The sequence below is a fragment of the Sus scrofa genome, chromosome 1 (genome assembly GCF_054392235.1).
Source record: "Sus scrofa isolate SSC_HxYL_T2T_F1_AM1 chromosome 1, Sscrofa_HxYL_maternal_Yorkshire_Landrace_v2.0, whole genome shotgun sequence".
NCBI classification, from domain to species: domain Eukaryota; kingdom Metazoa; phylum Chordata; class Mammalia; order Artiodactyla; family Suidae; genus Sus; species Sus scrofa.
Genome location: NC_139383.1, coordinates 228,412,398 through 228,436,480, shown reverse-complemented (window position 1 = coordinate 228,436,480; position 24,083 = coordinate 228,412,398). Strand labels below are relative to the sequence as shown.

General features: G+C 39.6%; 1 protein-coding gene across 24 annotated transcripts in view; it reads right to left on the bottom strand.

The window, feature by feature from the left end:
- The window catches only part of GLIS3 (GLIS family zinc finger 3), a 674,383-nt gene that overhangs the window by 519,751 nt on the left and 130,549 nt on the right, over nucleotides 1–24,083 (bottom strand). The gene's annotated exons all lie outside the window — the stretch shown is intronic.

Below are 24,083 nucleotides of genomic sequence, written 5' to 3'. Positions count from 1 at the left end.
AATAGAAATGCTTTAGAATACTTTTTGGCTGAAAAAAAAAGAAGTCTACACCATAGCAAATACCTCCTTCTATACCTGGATCAACACCCCTGATATTATAGCAAATATAATAAATTAATAAACAAGCCACTTAGCTTAAACCAGTTGATTCCCTGTTAGGTACATTCTTTTGGTTTATTTGATACCAACTGATTAGGTTCTTGGAGGCCCCTTCTAAGGAGTATACTTTAGCTTTTGGGTATTCTCCCAGTAGTAATCACTGGTATATTATATTCTCTCAAAGGTCTTAAATGCATGTTTGTGGCCATCAGCAATTCTACCATCAGATGGTTTCACGGCACTTGGAGAAAGAAACAGAATGGGCAAAAACCATTCTTCCTTTGATCTGATATCATTACCTGCGTTTCACAATGAGACAAGGGCAACTTAACTCTGACAGTGACTGAGAGTGGCACTAATACCTTTTTTTTTTTTTTTTGGTCAATCTTTCATGTATGAGAGGATGACAAAAAAGGGAGAAAGGAGGAGATTGTTTAATTAATTAAACAGGGGGGCCATTAAACTGATGTGGCCCTAATGCCATAGCGACTATAAAAGCCTCCCCCCAAGCTGTTGCTGGTAAAACATTCCCAAACACTTTTGGTTTGGCACTGTCCAAATCAGTTTTTGCTCAAATAAACTCCTAAAATGTCTAATATGCTCAGTTTACCTTTTAACAAAACATATACTGATCTTTTAACAAAACATATACCTTTCTTGGCATATAGCTCCTGAAACCTTTAGAATTTCCTAAGTGATAAGGGCAATAACAGTGTCTTTTGTTATGTGAATGAAATGAATTTGCGGCTGGGCCTAAGGTTAGGGGCTGGTTTCCAGGAGAGCCAACCAGAGGGTTAGAGGGTTAGAACTTTGAGCCTTACCCCAGACCTCTGAGGAGAAAAGAAGGGCTGAAGGTTGACTCAATCTTCCATGGTCAACAGCTTCCACAAAAATCCAAAAGGACAGAGTTCAGAGAGTTTCTGTGTTGGTGAACATGTGGAGATTGGGGAAAGTGGCACGCTTAAAGAGGTCATGGAAGCTCCTTGCTCTTCCCCCATACCTTGCCCTGTGCATCTCTTTCATCTGGCTGTTCCTGAGTTTATACCCTTTTATAATAAAACAAGGATCTATAAAGTAAAAAAAGTTTCTTTGAGTTCTATGAGATGCTTTAGCAAATTAACAGAATCCAGGAAGTGGGTCACTGGAACCTCGGATCTATAGCTGGTCAGTCAGACAGACATGCAACAACCTAGACTTGTGATTGTATCTGAAATGTGTATGGGAAGACAACCTACGGGATCTGACTCTTATCTCCAGGCAGATAGTGTCAGAATTGAGGTGAACAGTAGGACTCCCAGCTGGTGTCTGAGAATTGCTTGCTGGTAGGAGAAAAAAAGAAATCACATTAGAAGCAGGTATAGAATCAGGTACTACGAAGGATGAAAGACAAGGAGTGACAAATAAATATGAACTTTCTGGTTTGTGATACTGAATGGATAGGGACTTCAAACTCACTGAATAAAGGCTCGCTGTCACTAGGTTGTACAACTCCAGGGACCACCATCCACTTTTCAGTCAATGGCAATAATGTCCTTGACATTGGCACAAGCAACATCCCCATATGACATGTAACCCCTAGGGATACAATTCTGCTCCCTAACTTGGGCCTAACTTCCTCCTATCTACTGTTTTCCTTCTGGTATATTTGAGAGTTGTAATCAATGACCAATATGCCTGAAGCCCAATGTTTTGTGTTTAACTGTTCAAGTCAAATTCCACTGAAATAACATCATGAACCTGGACCTTCAGAAAAAATCTAGGCAAAAAGAAACTAAGAAGAAGAAACCCTCCATGTGTACATGACTCACGTTGGAGGCATGTTGGAGGGTTGTTCACTCTCTCCTCACTCACCACTATTATCAGTGCAATGCTCGTGTAGCTCAGCACATATGGTCTTCAGTCATGTGGTCGCCTTTTGGGAAGAGCCTTGCATGCTGCTACTCCAGGGTTTTAGTGCCAGTAAGTCCTGTTCCATAGAGTCTGTCCAGAGGCCCAAGACTGACTCACCCTTTGTAGCTTGAGAAGACTAGAACAAGAGAACAAAAACTGCTCCTGGCCTCCTCTGGGGACTCCAAGGCAGCTCACATGATGCTGTTGCCCCTAAAGAATGACTTGGCCATAGCTCCTCCTGGGGTTCCAGCTGACTAAAGTCAGACAGGGACACATTCTACCTAATAACTGACAGAAAATAGAGGTGTTCACACTTCAGAAAGACACAGTGAAACAGGTAGCACAGAATCCAGGGACCCTCACTTGCCATTTTGCAGACAGGTAAACTGTAGCTCCACCCCAAAGCATGATCCACTGGCAGATCAGCCTCCATGAAGTAGAGGAACCTAGAGAAGTCAAGCCCTGAGTCTGAAAAGATAAAGTCTTCTAATTCCTGAAACCAAGCATGATCATGTATGTTAATGAGCAGTTTACAGGGGAATCATGCTAAAGTCTAGTTGGAAGAGCTTACCATGCCTTACTTTAGTTATGAGACCTTGGATAAGGTTCTTGAGCTTTCTATGCCTCAATAAGATGAGGATGATGGTAATTGTCTTTATCATAGAGGGCAATGTGAGGGTGGAAAGTGTTAGACACATAGAGCACTTAGATTAATACCTGGCAAAGTAAACAACTAATAAGTGTTTGGTATTACTAGTCTGTTAGAACAGGAGTCTGACACTTACTGCTCCCAGGCCATCAATGGCAAACTAACAGGTTTGCAATTCCCTATCTGCTTCTCTTAAGCTCCAGTAACCAGAGTTTGTGAGCTGAGTGCCAAGTGAGCAGAGGCAAGACACCAACAGCATTTGTCAAAAAAAAAAAAAAAAAAAAAAAGCCATAAAAAAGAACAAAATAATGCCATTTGCAGCAACATGGATGGAACTAGAGACTCATACTAAGTGAAGTAAGTCAGAAAGACAAACATCATATGATACTTACATCTCGAATCCAATATATGGCACAAATAAACCTTTCCACATGAAAGAAAATTATCAACTTATAGAATAGACTTGTGGTTGCCAAGGGGGAGGGAGTGGGATGGACTGGGAGTTTGGGGTTAAAAGATGCAAATTATTGCCTTTGGGATGGATAAGCAATGAGATCCTGCTATATAGCACTGGGAACTATATCTAGTCACTTATGAGGGAGCATGATAATGGGCGAAAAAAGAATGTATATATGTATGTGTGACTGGGTAACCTTGCAGTACAAAAGAAAATCGACAGAACACTGTAAACCAGCTACAATGGAAAAAAATAAAAATCATTAAAACATAAAAAAAAGACTTATGGTAAAGAATAAGACTCTCAAATCCTATCTATTTCCAGGCTATAGTTTTAACACTTAAAGAAACAGCCTGATCTTTTTCCATTTCCCCAATTTATTGTCTTCTTTGACATCTGTGTGGGTCGAGAAGTTTTCCACCTCTGTGGGTCTCAGTTTCCTTGAATGTAAGCCAAAACTTCTCTGAGGTCCCCCCAGGCCTGCATAAAACAAGCCAGGGCACCTTTGCACTTGTGTGTGAAATTTCCTTTTTCTCACTGAAGCTCTTACTCTTTTCTTTTTCAGCTTGTTTCTGATAATCAATGTTTCAATATTGAAGTCAGAATAATTATTCAAATTTACAAATGTGATAGTACAAAAATAAAGACACTTCTGAATGGTAAAATACTTCCCAATGGATCTAGCACCTCATAATTTGTCCTAGAACTAGATGTCTAGCAGCCCATAATAGAGTCACTGTAACCCCACCCACCTCACTGGAGAAGTCAAAAGGCTCTAAAGCATTTATTAATAAAAATGTGCTAGACACTATACCAAGGACTGCGCTCTATCTCTGTGGGGTACTATAACAAAGAATTACAGTATTCCAGTGCAGAAAAGAACTTTAAAATCCATCTGGTCTAACCATCTATCTCATACAAGGTCCTCCTCTACAATACCCCTACCAGTAGCATATACTCTGTGTTTAAGCATCTCCTATGATGGAAAACTCACAATCTTTATCATTTACTAGTTTTTTTCATCTATTCAACAAGTGATCATGCCTATAGCTAGGCGCTGGTAATACAGTGGTGAATCAGACAGAAATAATCTCTGTCCTCAAAGAGTTTACAATCCAGATGGAGACAAAGATAAATAAATGAAAGCAGTAAGATATTAGGTTGATATTTTGTCTTTGTGCTTTTCTTTTCCCTATTTCCATGAATAATACCCTTTCTCAAGTCAGCCAAAGGTTTTTACATATCCTTGATGAAAAAGAGTGAATATTCCAGAAGAAACACTAATACACAGAATTGGTCAAAACTTACTTTTGGGATACCCAATGTAGGCTCACAGAAGAAACAACAGTTTTAAAAGCCAAATCACTTTGACTAGATTCTGCCAAGAGAAGAAAATTCTCTTGAAATTCAAGAGACAGGATCCCCAAGACAGCAAGGTAGAGACCAGGAGGTCTCAAACTTTGGTGCACATCAGAATCACCTAGAGGGGCTGTGAAAACACAGGTTGTTTGCTGGTACCCACCCAGAATTTCTAATTCAGTAGCTCTGAGATGAACATGAGTATCTGCACGTTCCCAGGTGATGCTGCTGATACTTGTCCAAGAACCATACTTTCAAAGTCATTAGTGTACAGTTTAGGCCTTTGACAGTGGATTGGAAAGAGAAAGAACCAGTCTAAGGTTTGGGGGAAACTAACTAACTTCCAGCTGGGCTGGGAAGCAAGCTAATGATGAAGGAGAGGGCCATACCTGGGAAAGGGGAGAGCTTTCTGAGAAGAGGACTGGACTCAGAATAACTTAGAAAAGGTGGATTCAATATTGAGAAACTTTTCATAATCATCCACAACAATACCACCGAAGCCAGGAGGGAGTTAGCCAGTGCATACAAATCATCTGTTGCCATCCGAGCAAATTGCCTGTCACTTGTGTGGAGGATAATGTTAGCTATTCTTCCCATTGAGGTATGTTTAGTCTTCCCACTGCTGTCTACTGACTGCTATATACATGTCAGCCTAAGATATTCTAGTAGAAAGCCCCATGCCCTGGGCCATCTGTACTAGTTTCTTAGGGCTAACATAACAAATTACCATAAATGAAGTGGCTTAAAACAACAAAAATTTATTCTTATAGTTCTGTAGTCAAGGTATCAACAGGCCATGCTCCCTCTGAAGGCTCTTTGGAAGGATCCTTCCTTTCCTCTTCCAGCCTTGAGAGGCCACAGGTGCTCCTTGGCTTCCATAGTCACATGGTCTTCTCTGTGTATGTCTATGTTCTCTCCTCTTCTTATAAGGATACCGCTAGTCATTGGACTTAGGGTCCACCTTGTTCAGTCACCTCATCTAACTACCTATAGACTATATTTCCAAATAAGGTCACATCCTAAGGTTTCAGGGGCACATTTTAGGGGGACACTATTCAATCCACTATACCACTCAAACTCCATTATTGAACTTCCTTAACCCTCTCTTTTCAGCAGATCAGGACACTCTCTGGTCCCATGGAATAGAAGGTGGAATTCTTGACATCCAGAGAAGTGACTAAGCAGCAGAAAAAAATCCCCTGAGCCTACACTTGGGTGGGAGTGGTTGGTGGGAAATCCAATTAAGATAGGTTATGATGAAGAAGTGTGGGGTACCATGGGAATATAAAAGGCAGATGCCAAACACAGACTTGGATGTTAAGCAAGGTTTCCCAAGGTTGGGAATTTCTAAGATGAGACCTGAAGAACAAGCAGGAAATAGTCAGATGAAGATCTGGTGGGAAGAGAGACATCGAGGAAGAGTATTTCAGACAGAGGGAACATGTGGACAATAGCCCAGAAGTGAGAGAAATATGAGGAACAGGAGCACAAAGATATTCAAAATGGCTGAGCTGTAGAGTGGTGCAAGAGGGTAAGAGGGAGGGCATCTGGGGCATGAGGTCTGAGCCCCTGTCTTCTATCTCTTAAAGCCACACAGAAAAATCCTAACCATTCTTCATTTTGGGAGTCCTTATGCCTTTGACGATAGATATGCGTTATTCCCAAATTTTTTCTTTTCAAGATTAAATATACTTCATTCATCGAAGGATTTATCACATACTTTGGAGTCTCATCTACCCACTAACAATCCTAGTGAAGCCCTCCAAACCCACTTTGGCTTGCTTAAATCTCTTGAAGTAGTACCTTAGGAAATGGAAGAAAATGCTCTAGCCCAGCACCATGGGATCAGAATTTGACCCTGATGATCAACATTTACTAGAAGTTTCCTAAATTTAGGTATAAAATTGGAGCTGTTTTGGAGGCAGAAACTGCTAACTTGAACTCAATATCCACTATTACTTTTTTCTTTTTTGTGATATGAGCCCCCCAAGTTTTGGCTGAGCATATGGCTGCCTAGCTAGAGACTAACATCCCTGTCTTCCTTGTACCTGAGTATGCTCATATGACTATGTTCTGGTCCACGACCTTCTTATCAAAACCAGTCTTGTTTTCCTTCCTCCCCTGCCCTGCTGGCTGAAAGCAGGGACAACTGTAGCAGCCTTGTAGCTAGAGATGGAAGCCCTGTGTTGAAGATAACAGTAGATCAGCCCACTTGGATAGCTGGATGACTTCTTGAGGCAGACAGTGGTCCCTAACCACTCTAGAACTAGCAGCCCACCCACCTCTGGACTGTGAGATGAGGCAAAAAGAAACTTCCATAATATCTGGACCACTGTAACTATGGCAGGAGCCATCCTCAGGTGATCCCTATTAATAAAGATTGTATTCAGTAAAGACGTAGATTTAGGCATTCATCCACCCATTCATTCATTCAATAAATATACAGAATATCTACTAGGTGCTAGATACTACATATTCTGAACCTTATATATGGTGGCATCAATATTTCTGAGATGAGTAGAATATTGCCCTTTTTTACAATCTTTATTGTTGTGATGACACCAGGGGACTTTGGGTTCAGTGTTAGTCTCTTCAGCTCCTTGTTTAGACTTTATAACATTGTCTACTCTGTGATAGCTACCTTATCTGGGGGTATCCCCTTTAATTCTCATAACAACTTTATGAGATAGGTTATTGTTATTCCCATTTTATAAATTAAAAAATTAAGCCTTTTGTTAAAAATCGATTTTAATTTCCTTAAGAATCAGCAAACAATATAATCTTAAAAGACAAGGAGAGATTTCTAACATTTTCTAAGCAGTAAAGAATGATGGAACAAGATCTTGATCAAAGGCCTTTTGACATTGCTCTGAGCTAGTTTCTCAAATTCAATCCATTGAACAACAGGCCTCCTGCTCTGTGGGGAAAAAAAAATATGGTTTCTCGGTTTCTTGGCGAAATAAGTTTGAGAAATATTGCATAATAAGGAGACTCACACTGTCCATTTAAGTATTAGTCTCAGGAGTTCCCTTTGTGGCTCAGCAGTTAACAAACCAGACTAGGATCCATGAGGATGCCAGTTCTATCCCTGGCCTCGCTCAGTAGCGGTTAAGGATCTAGCATTGCTGCGAGCTGTGGTGTAGGTCACAGACACAGCTCAGATCCCACGTGGTTGTGGCTGTAGCCTGGGTTGGCAGCTGTAGCTCTGATTTGACCCCTAGCCTGGGAACTCCCATATGCTGCAGGTGCGGCCCTAAAAAAAAAAAAAAAAAAAAAAGTCTCTGACAAAGACCTGTAGAAGAGACTCATTCAACTCGATTTGACCCAATTTTTCCCAAATGAGCTTGGCTATGAAACCGTTTTTTTCAAGTAATGCTATTAACTTTCCTCAGAACTTTAAGGAAGGGCTGCTCTAGACATAAATGTAGTGCAAAAAGATGAGAGGAACCGTCCTGTTTCACTTGTTCTGATTCCCTATCAATTCCAAGATACACCTGGCTAGAGATATCTTAGGAGAAATTATATTCTTATAAAGCTTCAAATAATGCTTTTTAAAAAGGTGAAATATGGGGCAACACCAAAGAAAACCATTTTTCTTTGCAAATTTCTTAGATTCCTCAAATCCTACTTGCACTGCTGCCACCATGCTGGCTCTGCTGAACTTTCAAGGAGAGGGAAGGACAAGATTTACTGTCAGAGATTTATCACTTAGAAACAAAAGTAACAGGCAGGGGGAGTTCCCGTCGTGACGCAGTGGTTAACGAATCCGACTAGGAACCATGAGGTTGCGAGTTCGGTCCCTGCCCTTGCTCAGTGGGTTAACGATCTGGCGTTGCCGTGAGCTGTGGTGTAGGTTGCAGACAAGGCTCGGATCCCGCGTTGCTGTGGCTCTGGCGTAGGCCAGTGGCTACAGCTCAGATTCGACCCCTAGCCTGGGAACCTCCATATGCCGCGGGAGCGGCCCAAGAAATAGCAACAACAACAACAACAACAAAAAAGACAAAAGACAAAAAAAAAAAAAAAAAAAAAGTACCAGGCAGGCAATATGCTAGTCTCATAATTCAGTGGGTTTAAATTTGAATCTCAAGACCAACATTTACAGCAAGCAGTCAAACTTGGGAAATGGGAATTAATTCTTTTACAGGTGAAGAAATTAAGTTAAGGGGGCAATGAAAGGCCATCTGTATTAGGGAAATTCCCAGGCATGTTGTAAATCTTCTGTTTCTAAAGGAGTTTTCTGAATACAGTATTCAGTCCTTCTACAAATTAAAAAAAGAAAGCAAAGAACCAACTCAAAACAAGCAACTGGAAAAACAGGCAGCTCCAGGGTATGCAGATAGACAGAAAAAGTGGGATTATCAAGGAGTTGATGGTTGGAGTGTCTGGGAAGCTGGTGAGTGCCCTCTGCCCTCCTCCAGCCTTCTGGAAATGATTGCAGCACACATGCAAGCTCATTAAGCAGCAGGCCTATTGAAGGGCAGACTTTTCTGGCCCTGTTTGCAATGCCAGGGACCTTGTTCCAGTGTTGTCATAGGGAAGTTATTGCTGTCCTCCTGGCAACAGGTTACCTAGGTGATCACCAAATAGCCTGACCTGGCCCACTAAGCAGTGGGCCTGGTGTAGTGCAATACACTGTTCCTATGCTGCCTCGCCTGCCCTCTCCTTTCACTTTCTCACTCCCTCATCCAAGCCACTGCCTTTAGGAGAGGCAGTATTCATTCTTGCGCATAAAGATACCACAGAAGGCTATCTTCATGAGGAGGGGTGTGTGTCCATGGCCCTTTTCTACTTCTACAACTACAATGAAAATAGCTCTCAGAAGAAACACCCTTTCCATCTATTTTTTACTGAAAGTCTCGGTACCATAATCAACACAAATTATAAGCGTAAGAAATAAATACCTCTCATAATGATCAAAGTCTATACCACAAAGTGAAATGAAGCTCTAAGCCAATTAACCTGTGAATTCATTCAATTAATTGTAGACAGACAGATGAAATGATTTAAAGCAAATCCTCAAATGCTCATACGGTTGCCAGATTTACCAGACAGAAATATCCAACAATGCTACTCAACAAAGGGTTTTGCTCAAATTGAAGTGTCATTTCAACTCCATGTGTTTTCTGTATTGACAAAGCTTTCAGGTGTGGTAAACACAGAGAAAGAATGTGATGATTCCAGGGTTCATCCCCACCTAGCTTCCATCTATTAGCTCCTCCGCGGGGCCCCAGATAGCCCAGGGCTAATTAGGAAGAACTTTCAACATTGCTGGGGATAAGGTATAAACCTGAAATATCCAGATCCATTTTGACTTATCCTAGAGGGATCCAAGAGGTCTGCCACTTATCTTTGTCCTTTGCTGAAGTGCCCTAAGTTCCCCTCCCCCACCAAACCAGCTCTAGAAGAACAAAGTTAGGGGGCTGAGTGATCCTTCCCTTATCCTATCCTTGGTATTTAAATCTAGTTCCAAGAAATTTAAGTAAGTAATACAGTACTATGATGACCAAATGGAAAAACCTAACTGACTCAGAGAAATTTCCTTGGTGAAAAGGAGATATAGAAGAAAGAGCAGTGATTTGTAAGTCAGAAGACCTGTGTCTGAAAGCAATGAGCTATGTGATCCTGAGAAAATCATAGAACCTTGGTGGGCCTCTATTTCCTGTTCTGTGATCTGTTTATTACCTGTATGCCACATGATGTTAAATGGGATCACAAAAGCAGAAGAAATAATATTCCTCTGGCTCAAGCTCAATGCAAAATCCTCTCTCTGCCCTAATTTTGGGAGTCTCCAAACTGTATCTCTTGTGGGTTCAAAACAAATCCTCTCCACTGCAACATTATGGCATTTAATCCTCACAAAATTGGATGAGACAAGTAGCACCCATTTGAAAGATAAAGATACTAGGACTCAGAGAGATGAAAATACTTGCCCCAAACCACAGAACTGACATGTTGCTAAGTAGGGGCTAAAAATCAAATTTGACTTCCGAAGGATTTGCTCTTTCATCTAACAGGTAAGGTTGGAAAGAAAATTCACTAATTTAAAATTTTCTCTTGAAATGCAAAAACTGTATTTCTCCAGAGTATGACTTCTTTTCATAGTGGTCAGGACACCTGAATCTAATATTGCCTCTACTCCTAAGTAGCCAAATGACTTTGAACAATTCACATCCTCTCTGACATTCTGTTACCTCAGAATTGGAGGCATTAAGCTAGATCAATTTTCCCCCAAAGCTTAGCTTGTTAGAGCAAAACATTCCAGATCTTTTTCCAGACTGACTGAATGGGGCTTTCTGAGATTGAGCCCAGAAATACATATTTTAACAAGCTCCCTGGGTTATTCTTATTCAGGATTAGAAGTGACTCTGGACTGGTATTTGGGAACCATCATTATATACAATCTATGAGCTATCTTTCATATCTACCAGTCAGTTACTATGTGGTGGGGCCCCAAGCTTGAGGTAAGGGTATAGCCATCACTGGATTTCAGACATGTCTGGGATGATGGGCATAAGGATACTGAAGACGGGCCCACTAGTGACAGGTCTGCACGAAGGTTGGAGCAGACTCAAGGAGAAAAGAAATTGGAAGAAAGCAGTGTGAGTATCAGAGATTGGTCCCTGTACCCAGCCGGAAGGATTAGGGTCAGAACTCCAGAGAAAACAGCTGCAAATAGAAAGCTAAGGAACCAAAGAGTGGCTTCACATTATATTACCTAGGGAGCTTAAAAAAGTACTGTTGCCTAGGTCCCACCTCCAGATCCTTACTTAATTGGTTTGGGGTATGTGCCTGAAACTTGGAATTTTTAAAAGCCTCCCAAGTGATTCCATTTTGAAGCTAAGGTTGAGATTTTACATTAGCACACAGGACACAAAGCCCTCAAAATGAGATGGCTTTACATGTTACAGACATACCCTTAAAATTGTTGAAAATTAATATTTCAAGGACTCTCCTGGTGAGTTCACAAGGAAAAATAATTATCCTTTGGATTTAAAATCAATTGAGACTCGATACGAAACTTCCTTATTACATTTTGGGGGACAAACTCAACACCTCAGTTTCAGTGGCTCTGCTTATATTTTGTTTGGTTGCATAGAAAGGATTCAGTCTTCAGGTATATGAGTCACATGAAGCCCATCCTAACTGACTGGATTTTTCTTCTTCACTGAAGTGAGTGAATTGATCTGTTGTTTTGTCACTGCCTAGCTGAAGCCGGTGGGAGGGTGCCAGTTATCATTTGGAGAAAAGGTATCATTTTGAAGTACCAGAGACAGCAGATGAATTGTGTTCATGAAATAGATGTTTCACTCTACTTTTTAATTTGCTCCTGTTTGAGTTAACTGAGAGTTTCGTCTTTATTTTTAAAGAATGACATTTACACAGCCGCTCAAACTGCCAATCTGTTACATAAACAGCCTACTTTTCCAAAAGGTTGGCGCCGCCCAGAGGCCAAATATGTGCAGTGCTTTGGATTTCTGTTGGAAGAAGTCTCTTGGACCTGTTGCTTCTGGCCTAGGTCACTAAGGAATTAGCGTCAGGTGAAGCAAATTGGGTTTTTCATACAACAAAGTTTCCTTAGAAAGGGTGGGGACACAAGAGTGACATTTAAAAGCCATACTGAAATGCATTTACCAGGCTTTGGAGGCCTGGAACAAAAGAAGCTTCTCACTGACATTAAAAGCCTCACTTTGGAATCAGATGCTGGGAAAGATAGCTCAGCCAGTGACTTCACACAGAGTGACCTGGGTGTGCTACCCATACGTCAATGGAGGAGGCCAGACCTTATGAATAAAAAAATGTGAAGGTCTCACAAGTTGGTCTCACAAAGCCTGGAGATAACAGCCCATAAAACCAATGTTTTTCAGAGCTTGGTTTACACGCTACTGACATCAGCATCACCATAGGTGCCTGCTTAAAATGCTGTTTGCTAGTGCTCACCCCACACATAGAGAACCAAAATCGGTTGCGCTCAGAAAGCTGAATTTTAACATGGTACCTAGGGTTTAGTTCTCACCAAAGCCTGGAATGGTTGTTGACAGCTCTTAGGTTGCCTTGGGTAGGCTGGGCTCTCTTTTGGTAGAGCATGGCTTTTTAAATGAGGAAAAAAAGAACCCATGTGTTCAGAGCTGATCAGAGCTCTTGCATTTCACACACATAGCCAGAGGCTGACCTTTCTGGGCAGCCTTGTACTAGGCCCCCTCATCCAGGGCTACACCCTGCCAGCCTTTAATACTATCTCAATAAAAACTAACTAGGACAGGAGTTCCTGCTGTAGTACAATGGGACCGGTGGCATCTCTGGAGTGCTGGGACTCAGGTTCAATCCCAGACCAGGCACAGTGAGTTAAGGATCTGGTGTTGCTATATGAAGCCTGGGAACCCCATATGATGAGGGGTGGCCAAAAAAGGGGGACTATTTAGGAATTCCCACTGTGGCACACTAGATCGGTGGCATCTCTGGAGCCCTGGGAAGCAAATTCAATCCCCAACCCAGCACAGTAGGTTAAGGATTGAATCCCTGGCCTGCCAATTTCCATATGCCATAGGTGTGGCCAATAAAGAAAAAAAGAAAAGAAACTGACTAGGTCAAACCTCTTGAATTAGTGTCAATCAGCTAATATGATCCATGAATCCTTACTAATTGATTCCTGCTAATTAGGAAGATCTAGTCCCTGGTTCTCAAACATCAGTGTGCAAAAGAATCACCTGAAGCACTTGTTAAAACATAGATTACTAGGCTCCATACCCAGAGTTTCTGATTCAGTAGGTCTGGGGTGAAGCCTGGGAATTTGCATTTCTAATAGGTCCCTAGAAGATAATACTGATGCTACTGAACCAGCAACCACTGGTTCTCAAGCTCTGCAGGATATATATATTTTTTTTAACCCTTTTTTTTTTTTTTTTTTTTTTTTTTAGGGCCGCACCTGCAACATATGGAAGTTCCCAGGCTGGGGGTACAATTAGGGCTGTAGCCGCTGGCCTATGCCACAGCCACAGCACTGTGGGATCTGAGCCATGTCAGCCACCTACACCACAGCTCACAGCAACGCCCAATCCTTAACCCATAGGCCAGGGATGGAACCTGTGTCGTCATGGATGCCACTGAACCAGTGACAACTCCGAGCTTTGTTGGATATTAAAATCACCTAAAGAGCTTTTAAAAAAACCTTTATAGGAGTTCCCGTCGTGGCGCAGTGGTTAACGAATCCGACTAGGAACCCTGAGGTTGCGGGTTCAGTCCCTGCCCTTGCTCAGTGGGTTAACGATCTGGCATTGCCTTGAACTGTGGTGTAGGTTACAGACGCAGCTCAGATCCTGCGTTGCTGTGGCTCTGGCATAGGCTGGTGGCTACAGCTCCGATTCGACCCCTAGCCTGGGAACCTCCATGTGCCGTGGGAGCGGCCCAAGAAATAGCAAAAAGACAAAAAAAAAAAAAAAAACCTTTATAAATAGGCCACACCCTATTCCAACTCAACCAGAATATCTGGAGATAATACAAAGCTATCAGTACTTTTTAAATTACTCCACATGGTGATTCCAATGTAACAAGCTTGAACTAGAACTGTGGTTCTTAATATTGGTTATGCACAAAAACCTGTGGAATTTGCTAGAATGCAGATACCTGGGCCTCCACTCAAATACCATGGCACTGCTGGGGCCTGTGCTTTGGGGTTTTTGCCAAGTATCTCAGGCGGCGATGATAAAGTGGAGACTCTTTAGTGCCATATTAGAATCTCATGGGGAAATTAAAAAATACCTAGAAGCAAATGACAGCAAAGATACAACACTCATGGGGGAGCTTTTTAAACACTAGTGTCTGCCTACCAAGAGATTCTGATTCAGCTGGCCCAGATTGTAGCCCTGGCATCTGTAATTTCCATAGCTCCCTAGTTATTTAAATATTTAAATATACAGCCAGGGCTGAGAACCCTTGGTTTGTACATCAGTATCACCTTTAAATTTGTTAAACCATAGATTTCCCACTTCCTACCTCAAAGCTAGTGAATCAGAATGTCTAGGATTAGGGGTAGGGTGGGCTGGGGGAGGGTTGGATTGGGAGTTTGAAACTAGCAGAGGAAAACTATTATACATAGAATGGATAAATAACAAGATCCTATTGTATAGCACAGGGAACTACATTCAGTAACTTGTAATAAACATAATGGAAAAAGAAAAAAAAATGAAGAACTCTAGGACATCAGGGAATGTGTTTTTAACAAAGCCTCAGAAAATTTTCTGAACATAGCCATATTTGAAAACCATTGGTCTAATTTAAATTTCCTTTTTTTTTTTGTCTTTTTTCATCTTTTTAAGGCCGCACCCATGGCATATGAGGGTTCCCAGGCTATGGGTTGAATCAGAACTGTAGCCACTGGCCTATACCACAGCCACAACAATGTGGGATCCAAGCAGCATCTACAACCTACACCACAGCTCACCTCAACGCCATATCCTTAACCCACAGGGCAAGGCCAGGGATGGAACCTGCATCCTCACAGATACTAGTCAAGTTCCTTAACCACTGAGCCATGACATGAACTCCTAAATTTCTCTTTTTTAACTATGGACATCTGTGAGGACCTTTGAAAACTATTGTCTTATACTAATGATATTTACATTGCTTCTAATAAGAGCAAGCATTTCTTGAGCACCTAGTATATGTCTTCTGCTTTAAAGAGATTATTTATCATTGATCTTTATAGCAATCTGACAGAACTGAATTTTGAACAGAAAGCAGGGATAACAGTAGGTCTGTCCAAATCCAGATGCCACCTAACAACTTCTGTTCTTAGGTGGACCATTCTGTCATGCTGGGCTCTTGGTAAAGATAGACAGGTGGCCTGAGATGACTCTGAAGGACCCATTCTCTCATGTGCTAGTGCCTTTGATTCCACAGGGAAGCTTCCTCATCGCCCTTGTCTGCCCACTTGGTTACTGAGGAACACAACTTTGAGCACTGCACAAAGCTCTTGGAAAACCCACTTTGCCATCATTTAACCTCCTCTCTTAAAGTACATATGATTCTCCTGAGCTTCAGCGGCCTCTGACTTGGTTTTAAAAAAAAAAGGTAAACAGCTTGCAGCACTTTCAAATCGCAGGACACTATCCATTTGGATGTTGGTTACATCTAAGATGCAGTCCAAGAGCTAACTGGGCAGGGGAAGGAATCACTAATGCACCTCAGGATCTAAGGGCAAAACTGGAAATACCCCTAATTCATGTGATGCTGAAAGCTCCATAGCAATTTTTGTTTCAAAAAAAAAAAAAAAAACCCAGCACATTTTTGGTGGTAGAGTGGACTTCTCAGAGCAGACATTCTCATGTTGATATTGACCAAGACACAAAAATTGGGGAGAAGTCAAGATCTAACACCTCCTGGTGATAAGCAGCTGTTCATTGGTATATTTAAAAGATCATAGCTTCAAGGTATAGTGTGAGGTTAGTATTCCCCTAGAATGTCTGGATCTATTCTCTTTGTCTCCAGACTTCTTCATAGCTTTAACATTTTGCTACATGGAATAGTATGTATGATTAAATCCATAAGTAATCTACACCCAAGTAGAATTTTATGAACTACAAATCAAATGAGAAAAAAGTTATGTTGCTTTCCTCTGTTTGCCACAACTGATAGCATCTAACATTTAAGCTCTTGGTATGCCAAGGGGTAGAAAAGATTTCAACTTACCAATTACATATAACTCAGTTAATTCCACTATGAAATATTTTAAAATTCTCTCTCACCCTAGTGTCTTTGGAAGAAATGTTCAATTTTTCAGAATGTATCACCCTTCCTCATTTTTCTTGCCAAGATGGCTCCTGGACCTGCAGGTAAGCTTTTGAGTACTTATGCCAGCAGGAGGGTAGAAGCCAGAGGGAGGCCCACATGTCCTTTCTATTGCCTACCATAGGAACATGGAGACTGGGCATCTTCTTCCTGAATACCTGAACCTGCTGACCATTGTGAGGACATGATCTCACCTGATTCTTTGGAAACTCTGCAAATACCCATATCTGGCATGTTATTCTTGAGGTATCCTCTAGCTGAAAATCTTGCACATCTCTAATTCAAGTTATATCTTACCTATTCTCCATTGTGTCTCTTAGCAATTCTGTGTTCCCTTTGAGGGGACAGATTTTCTTAGCTGGGTTCTCTGACTATGAGGTATGTGCTACATTCTATGAGTCAAGACTGTTCTCTGCCTATGTCTACCTTTCTTCAGTTAATTCCAACCTAGCACTTTGACAACACTGGAGTTTAGAGATTTCCCAGCTGACACCCAAACGAGGGATAAATTCCATTATTCTAGATTCCAAATTTGTAATTGTCTGGCAACATCTCACCCTGGTTCAATATAATTCTCCTTCTATCCCAAGCTAACATGTGCACATAAATAACACACAAAGGAGGCCCCATAAGATTATCAGCTGATTTTTCAGAAGAAACTCTGCAAGCCAGAAGGGACCAGAAGGCCAAAAGGCCATCAAAACCAGCATGATATATTTAAAGTGATGAAAGAGAAAAAACTACAACTAAGAATATTCTACCCAGAAAGGCTTTTTGCCATATTTAATGGAAAAAATAAAAAGCTTTACAGATGAGCAAAAGCTAAGAGAGTTCAGCACAACTAAACCAGTTTTACGATAAATGCTAAGGGATCTTCTCTATGCGGGGGGAGAAAGGCCACAACCAGAAACAAAAAAATTACAAATGAGAAGGCTCACCAACAAAGGCAAACATATAGTAAAGGTAAGAAATAATCCACACACAAATATGATATCAAAACCAGCAATTGTGAGAAGAAAAGAGTATTATTGCATGATATTGGAAAGGCATTGGAAATTAAGAGACCAGCTAATCTTGTATATATATAGAATGCTATATCAAAACTCATGTTAACCATAAACCAAAAATCTACAATAGGAACAAACACAAATAAGAAAAAGAAACACAAACATAACACTAAAGATAATCATCAAACCCTAAGAGCAAAGAACAAAAAAGGAAGGAAGAAAAAAGACCAACAAAAACAAACCCAGAAGAGTAACAAAATGACAGTAAGAACATACGTATCAATAATTACTTTAAATATAAATGAATTAAATGCTCCACCCAGAATACAAGGGTTGAATGAATGAATACAAAACCAGTACCTGTATATAGTCTGTCTATGAGAGACCCACTTCAGATAGGGCCACATACAGACCGAGGAAGGTGTTATATGAAAATGTAAATCAAAAGAAAGCTGGAGTAAAAATACTAATTTCATACAAAATATACTTTAAAATAAAGACTACTACAAAAAACAAAGAAGGACAATATATAAAGATCAAGGGATCAAGCCAAGAAAAAGATATAACTTGTAAATATATATGCAACCAACATAGGAGCACCTCAATATATAAGGCAAATGCTAATAGCTATAAAAGGAGAAAAAAAAAGTAACACAATAATAGTGGGGGATGTTAACACCCCACTTACTTCCAATGGACAGATGATCCACACAGAAAATCAACAAGTAAACCCAGGCCCTAAATGACACATTAGACCAGAAGGACTTGATTTTGATTGATATTTATAGAACACTCCATCCAAAAGTAGCAGAATACCTATTATTTTCAAGTGCACACAGAATATTCTCCTGGATAAATCATATGTTGGGCCACAAAGCAAGCTTCAGCAAATTTAAGAAAACTGAAACCATATCAAGCATCTTTTCTAACCATAACACTATAAGATTAGAAATCAACAAGAAAAAAAACTATAAAATATACAAACACATGGAGGCTAAATGGTAAGTTACTAAATAAGTAATGGATCACTGAAGAAATAAAAAAAAAAAACACCTAGAGCAAATGAAAACAAAAACACACAATCTAAAACTTATGAAACCCATCGAGTTCCCACTGTGACACAACAGAAAATTAGCAACATCTTGAGAGCACTAGGATATAGGTTCAATCCCCTTCCCAGCACAGTGGGTTAAGGATCAGGCATTGCAGCAGCTATGGCTTAGGTCACAACTACAGCTTTATTTCTTCCCGTGCCTGGGAATTCCATGTGCTATGAGTAGCCAAAAAAAGAAAAAGAAAAAACAACATATGAGACCCAGTAAAAGCAATTATAAGAGGGAAGTTTACAATACACTCTTACCTCAGGAAACAAACACAGAACTACCATACGACCCAGCAATCCCACTCTTGGGCATATATCCGGACAAAACTTTCCTTAAAAAAGACTCATGCACCTGCATATTCATTGCAGCTCTATCCACAACAGCTAAGACATGGAAACAACCCAAATGTCCATCAATGGATGATTGGATTAGGAAGATGTGGTATATATACACAATAGAATACTATTCAGTCATCAAAAAGAACAAAATAATGCCATTTGCATCAACATGGATGAAACTAGAGACTCTGATACTGAGTGAAGTAAGTCACAAAGAAAAAGACAAATACCATATGACATCACATATCTGGAATCTAACACATGGCACAAATGAACCTTTCCACAGAAAAGAAAATCATGGACTTGGAGAACAGACTTGTGGTTGCCAAGAGAGTGGGATGGATTGGGAGCTTGAGGTTAATAGATGCAGATGAGATCCTGCGATGTAACACAGGGAACTACCTCTGGTCACTTGTGATGGAGCCTGATAATGTGAGAAAAAAGAATGTATACATGTATGTTTAACTGGGTCACCATGCAGTACAGTAGGAAAAAAAAATGTATTGGGGAAATAAAATTTAAATCTAAAAAATAAGTAAATAAAAATCCCTTGCTACTTAAATACAGAAAAAAAAAAAGAAATCTCAAATACACAATGTCACCTTACACTTAAAGCAACTAGAGAAGGGAGTACACACAAAGCTCAAAGTCATAAAAGGAAATAAACCATAAATATCAAGCAGAAATAATAAAACAATAGAAAGGATCAATAAAAATAAAAACTAGATCTTTGAAAAGATAAACAAAACTGATAAACCTCTAGCCTCATCAAATAAAATGGATAATAAAATGTCCAATAAAATGGACAACCTAGAAGAAATGGACAGATTCTTACAATGGTCCAATCTTCCAAGACTGAATCTGGAAGAAACAAAAAATATTAACTGACCAATCAGAAGTAACGAAATTTAAACTGGGATTTAAAACTTCCCTAAAACAAAAATCCAGGACCAGATGGCCTCACAGGCAAAATCTACCAAATATGTGAGAAGAGTTAATACCCATTCTTCTGAAACTATTCCAAAAAATTGCAGAGGAAGGAACACTCCCAAATTCATTCCATGAGGTCACCATCACCCTGACATCAAAACCAGATAAAGATATTCACAAAAAAACAAAATTATAGGTCAATATCACATATAGACATATACACAATATCACATATAGACATATACACAAAATACTAGCAAACCAAATTCAACAATACATTAAAAGGATCATACACCATGATCAAGTGGGATTTTTCCCAGGGATGCAAGAATTTTTTGGTATCTTCAAATCAATCAATGTGATACACCACATTAACAAACTGAAAAATGAAAACCATGTGATCATCTCAATAGATGCACACAAAGATTTTTCAAAATTCAAAACTCATTTTTGAGAAAAATCTCTCCAGAAAATGGGCATAGAGAGAATCTACCTCAACATAATAAAGGCCATATATGACAAATCCACAGATAACAGCACACTCAACAGTGAAAAGCTGAAAGCACTTCCTCTAATTTCAAGAATAAGATAAGGATGTTCACTCTCATAAATTTTATCCAATGTAGTTTTGGAAGTCCAAGCCATGGCAATCAAAGAAGTAAAATAAATAAAAGGAATCCAAATTGGTGAAAAGGAAGTTAAACTGTCACTGTGTGCAGATGACCCAATACTAAACATAGAAAATCCAAAAACCTGACCAGAAAACTACTAGAGCTCATCAATTAATTCAATAAAGTTGAAGAATACAAAATTAATATGCATAAATCTGTGTATTTCTCTACACTAATGACAAAAGATCAGAAAGAGAAATTAAAGAAAAAATCCTATTTACCATCACATCAATAAGAATAAAATACCTACCTAAAGAGGCAGGAAGGAGGAATAAACCTACCTAAGGAGGCCAAAGACCTGTACCTGGAAAACTCTAAGATACTAATGAAAGAAACAGGAAATTACACAAACAGATGGAAAGATGAACCATATTCTTGGATTGTAAAAATCAGTATTGTCAAAATGACCATACTACCCAAGGCAATCTATAGATTCAGTGTTATCCCTATTAAATACCAATGGCATTTTTCACAGAACTAAAACAAAAGAAATTTTGTGTGGAAACAAAAGAACCCTAACAATCAAAGCAATCTCGAGAAAGAAACATGGAGTGAGAAGAATCAGGCTCCTGACTTCTGACTATACTACAAAGCTACAGTCATCAAAACATTATGGAACTGACACAAAATCAAACATATAGACCAGTGTAACAGGATAGAAATCCTAGAAATAAACCCAGCACTTATAGTTCAATAATCTGTAACAAAGGAGGCAAGAATATACAACGGAGAAAAGACGGTCTCCTCAATAAGTAGTATTGGAAAAAATGGAGAGCTACATGTAAAAGAATGAAATTAGAACATTCTCAGAGTTCCTGTTGTGGCTCGGTGGGTTACAAACCCAGCTAGAGTCTATGAGGACATGGGTTTGATCCCCGGCCTTACTCAGTGGGTTAAGGATCTGGCATTGCCACCAGCTGTGGCTTAGGTTACAGATGCAGCTTCAATCTGGCATTGCTGTGGCTATGGTGTAGGGGCCAGTAGCTGAAGCTCAGATTCACCCCTAGCCAGGGAACTTACATATGCTTCAGGTGCAGCCCTAAAAAGAAAAAAAAATCTCTTACACAATACACAAAAATAAACACAAAATGGATTAAAGACCTAAGTGTTAAAGTGGATTCTATGATACTCCTGGAGAAAAGCATAGGCAAAACACTCTTTGACATAAATTGAGACAATATCTTTCTGGATCTGGAGTTTCCTGGAGTGATGGAAATAAAAACAAAAATAAACAAATAGGACTTAATTAAACTTAAAAGCTTTTACACAGCAAAGGAAATATTTTAAAAAATGAAAAGACAACCCCAGAATGGGAGAAAATGTTTGCAGACCCCTGGGAACTTCACAGACCACAGGTGTGGCCCTAAAAAGCAAAAAAAAAAAAAAAAAAAAAAAAAAAAAAAAAAAAAAAAAAAAAAAAAGAGAGAGAGAGAGAGAAAGAGAAGACCTAAACAGAGATTTCTTCAAAGAGGACAGACAGATGGCCAAAAAAGCACATGAAGATGCTCACCATCACTAGTTATGAGAGAACTACAAATGAAAACTACAATGAGGATTCACCTCACTTCATTCAGAATGGCTATCATCAAAGTCTATGACCAATAAATGCTGGAGAGGATGCAGAGAAAAGGAAACCCTCCTACACTGTTGGTGAAGATGAAATGTGGTACAGACATGATGGGAAACAGTATGGACATTCCTCAAAAAACTAAAAATAGAATATAACCCTGTCATTCCACTCCTGAACAAATATCCAGATAAAACCGTAATTCAAAAAGATACACATACTCCAGTGTTCACTGCAGCACTATGTACAAACAGCCAAGACATGGAAGCAACCTAAATATCCACTGACAGAGGAATGAATAAAGAAAATGTGGTACATTTAAACAAAGGAATATTACTCAGCCATAAAAAGAATGAAATAATGCCATGTATCCAGAGATTATCATTCTAAGTAAGTCAGAGAAAGACAAATATCATATATCACTTATATGTACAATAAAAAATGATACAAATGAACTTATTTACAAAACAGAAATAGACCCACAGGTATAGAAAACACATATGGTCACCAAAGGGGAAAGGTGGCAGGGAGGGATAAATTAGGAGTTTAGGTTTAACATATACTATATATAAGATAGATAAACAACAAGGATCTACTGCATAGCATAGGGAATTCTACTCAATATTCTGTAAGAGCCTATATGGGAAGAGAATCTGAAAAAGAATGGATATACATATAACGGAATCACCCTGATGTATACCTGAAACTAACACAACACTATACATCAACTATGCTTTAATAAGAAATAAGAATTTTTTAAAAAGTTAAAAACAGATAAAATACAGTTTTATGGGAGATTTTAACATACTTCTTTCAAATCAGCCTGATCTAGGAGACAAAAAAATAAATGCAGATATAGAGAAACTGAATATTACAATCAACTCACTTGTTTTAATTGCTAAAAGAACCTGTCATCGATTGAAGCAAAGATATCACAAAAATTGATCATGAACGTAGCTGCAAAAAAAAAAAAACTTCAAGTATGAAAGCAGAAATTTTAGACATCATTCTCTAACAAGAATCCAATACCATAAGAAATAAATGATATATAAAAGGAGCTTAGAAATTTAGAAATTCTTTTTCTCTCTTGATGTAGCTTTGCTTTCAACAGCACTTTCTCCCTCGGGACACAATACATTAAAAAGCTTCATTTGACAGTCAAAGCTGAGCAATGACTTTGGTGTTCTAGCCAGCCACTACCCTGCCCTTGAAGCATTGAAATTCATTGATTAAAAGGATAGAAAGCCATATGGCATCTTGATTTAAGAGGAATAAAAAATACATTAAATAATTCCTAAAATATCATGTCCATTATTCATAAGTATAGCCATTACTTTAAATCTAGAGCCATAAAATGTCAATCAACTGATAGAAAGGACCAGAACTGCCAATCTCAGTTGCACCTCTATACCTCTATGCCCATCCTTGGTCAGCTTCTCTGGAAGAATTAAAAAACAGTGAGGCAGCCAGACTTATTGATGGATAGGATCCAGCCAATAGCTGAAAAAAATCTTTAAAATATCTGGATAAGTGCTTTTCAAAGTGGCTATGGTAGTTAAAATGCATATTCCTGGCCCCACCTTTGACCAACTGAATCAGAATATGTGAAACTCGGAAATGTACTTTTCCAATAGACTTTTTTTTTTTTTTTTTTTTGGTCTTTCTGAGAGCCACACTCAAGGTATATGGAGGTTCCCAGGCTAGGGATCAAATTGGAGCTATAGCTGCCAGCCTACACCACAGTTACAGCTACTTGGGATCTGAGCCATGTCCACGACCTACACCACAGCTCACAGCAATGCAAGATCCTTAACACACTGAGCGAGGGCAGGGATTGAACCTGCATCCTCATGGATACTAGCTGGGTTCATTAACCACTGAGTCAACAATGGGAACTCCTCCAATAGACTTTTAGATTGATTTTATTTTATTATTTTTTCTTTTGTCCTTTCTAGGGCCACACCCACGGTATATAGAGGTTCCCAGGCTAGGGGTCTAATCAGAGCTGTTGCTGCCAGCCTATGTCAGAGCCACAGCAACACCAGATCCAAGCTGAGTCTGCAACCTACACCACAGCTTCTGGTAGCACCAGATCCTTAACCCACTAAGTGAAGCCAGGGATCAAACCCGCAACCTCATGGTTTCTAGTCAGATTTATTTCCACTGTGCCACGAAGGGTACTCCATAGATTGATTTTAAATGTGAAGTTTGAGGAGTTCCTGTTAGGGC